Here is a 3,273-nt window from a genome sequence, read left to right as displayed (position 1 = left end):
TAAAAAATATTATAAAATTATTAACACATTTTCTTTATAAAATTATGTTATCTATATTATAATTTAATCACCAATTGAATTGATACTATGAATTAATCGGACATTAATTCACTTAAAAATAACTAAAAGCTTATATTTATAAAATAATAAATATTAATTTATCTAAATATTTTATGTTGTTTGACGATTTTTAATAAAATAAACGAACATATGAGATTTATAATTTAATTGTAAAGTTTACAAAACGATAAATACAAGTTTCTTTTTGGTATATTCTAACCAAATTTTATTATTTTATTAATATTTTTATCAAACCAAAATTTTATTACCTAACCATTAGCGTATGTCAAAATGAAATATTCTAACCAAGCTTTTCAAAAACGGATCAGCGATTGAACCAATAAGGCCACCAGTTTGAAATTTGACTGATCCGTCCAATTCAATTAAATAAAATATTAAAAAAATCGGTTCAACTGTCTAGCTCCCATGTCAACCAGTCTAATGGCTTTCTCCGAACCAATACTTTTGCCAATTTTCGATCTAATTGATCTTATCCTATTCAAGTTTTAATGATTTTTTAATAATTTTTAAAAGTTTATATCAATTTTATTACTTTTAATAATTCATATATATTTATAATTTTATGACTTTTATAGAATTTTAATATGTGTTTATAAAATTTTAAATCTGTTTAATTAATTTTATAATTTTTATAATTTTAAGTTTATATCAATTGTCATATTTTTTAATATTTAATAATTTTTACATTTTTGATAATTTTTTCCTTTTTATATTTTTTCTGAAATTTTATTCATTTTATGAGAAAATAATAGAATAAACCGTAAGTAGCCACTTATTACCATCCGGTTGGTCCGTCAATTTATTTTAACGGTTAACATGGTCAATGATGAAATAATTAATGGAGAGACTTAATTTATTATTTTAATTAACAACAGAGGCTTAATTAGGTGTAAATTTAATATAAAATTTTAATTGATTCTTTTACATTTCTTAAAAGACTTTTTTGGGACATATAAGCCATTTTATATATATGGTATAAGTAAAAAATTTCACCCAAAATATGAGTATATCATAATTAAATTATTTAAAATTATTGGAATATTAGATACCATTTTAATATTTTATCCTATTAGTAAAATAATATTTATTTAATTAATTACTTTCATTTTAAGGTTAATTGTAGTATTTAAACAGTTTATTTATTTATTTAAATATTAAACGGATTATTTCGTACATTCACTTATTCAAATTTAGACTTGCACAAAAATGTAATTTTATTATAGTTAAGCTTTTAACTTAACTAATCACATTAATATCAACTTAGAAAGTGGCTTTATAAATCATTTTTATAAAATAATAAATATAATTACGAATGTTTTATTTTTTTCATAATTTAAACTCAATAAATTTTAAAAATTAATTATTCTTCTAAGATTTAAACTTAATAGGACTTAATTTCTAATATCTATAACTTATCAAAACCACTAAAGTTCCATTTTAGTTGTTACATCAATTTTCTTTTATGTATAAATACATTCTTATATTTTAATGATGAACTATAAGAGTACCTTTATTTCTTACTTCGTTGGACGAAATAGTATAAATACTCACTGATTTTATTTTGTCGATTGAATCTTAATTTGATTGGTATAAATATTATTATCAATGTAAAAGGATATGAGTTCGAGCGTATTAAAAACATTTATCTTTCTATTTAGGAGTTGAGAAGGAATTATAGATAATTTTAAGCATTATATAAATTTTTTAAATAATGTATTAAAATTTTACTTCATCTTAAATTTTTTTAAATTCATGATTAACAAAATATAGCCTGATATTTTTATAAATTATACTTTGGCGTTGACTAAACATTAACTCAATTGTCATGGACATTATTGTCAATGTAAGAGAATGACTTTTTTTATATAAATAATATTAAAAAAATAATTAATTACAAAAATAGAATGGAGAATAAATTAATTACAAAAATAAAATGTTTGTTACAGTAAGGTGTCGCCTGACACATTGGTGGCACTAATGAACTTTTAAAAAATTTGACAAACTTTTTTAATTGATGCCACCAATGTGTCAAGCATGGTGCTTGATTAAATAAAAAAATTGTTGTTTTAGGAATTAAATATAGCGAGTGACATTAAATGTAGAGAAAAGATATTAAGACATTAAATACATAAAAAAAACATTAATGCCCTAAATGTAAGGAAAAAGCTAGTGTTTGAACCACAAATCAACTTTTCTTATTATTTTCAACTTTTAGCTTTTTTTTTTTGCTATCAATTTTTTAAAAAATTTACTAGTGCAGCTAATATCTCAATGACACCATAAATTTTTTTAAAATGATTTGTTAAAATTTTTAAAATTCATTGGTATTGTCAATGTATCAAGTGTTACTCAAAGTTATTATAGTAAACACTCTAATTTTATAATTAATTTGTTTCTCACCTTATTTTTATAATTAATTAGTTTTCTAATATTATTTTTATAATAAAACCGTAAAAGAGCATATATTTGAACACATTAAAATACCTCAAATATCTGTCGGCAAACAACTGTTTCTGTCCACGTGTCGTACCAACAAGGGATTAACACTCTCAATCTTTTTCAATTGGAGATAAGTCAAGAAGTTAAATTGGAAGGAGACGAGGGCCCATCAGCAAGGGTAGGTTTATTTTGTTTCAGTGGGGACCACAAATATCAAGATATATAATTCGGATGATAACACGGTGACACGTGTCAGGGAACGTGAAGTGCTGTCAAAATCCGTAGCATGGAAAGCCGCGTAATGGATTGTCCCGTAATGAATGGTCGGTCATCTTCTATTCACTTATTCCCAAATGGCAGGGTCTAGCAATACTAAAATACTTCAACATCATGATTATACCAAATCATTTAAAAACACCATATTAATTTTATAAATATATAAAATTGTTCTAAAGTCTAAAAATTATAGATTATATACTGTAAAAATTATAGGTGTATTAAGTCTAATAAACAATGTCTAGATCTATGGATTATTGGCATGGATTTAAAATTTAAAATTTTAATTTTAATGTTTACTGTTTACGTTTATAGCGAAAGGAAAATGAAAACTCTTAATAATTATTCTAAATAAGTATTAACATAATATATATTTATGGAGTAGATCCATTTATACTGGTGTAGAGATAAAATTAAAAATTCTTTTAGAAGGATCAAAATTATTATTTTTATCATTTTAATGAAATTAAAGTGTAA

This window comes from Gossypium raimondii, chromosome 13 (assembly GCF_025698545.1).
Source record: "Gossypium raimondii isolate GPD5lz chromosome 13, ASM2569854v1, whole genome shotgun sequence".
Lineage (NCBI taxonomy): Eukaryota > Viridiplantae > Streptophyta > Magnoliopsida > Malvales > Malvaceae > Gossypium > Gossypium raimondii.
This window is presented reverse-complemented; position numbering follows the sequence as displayed.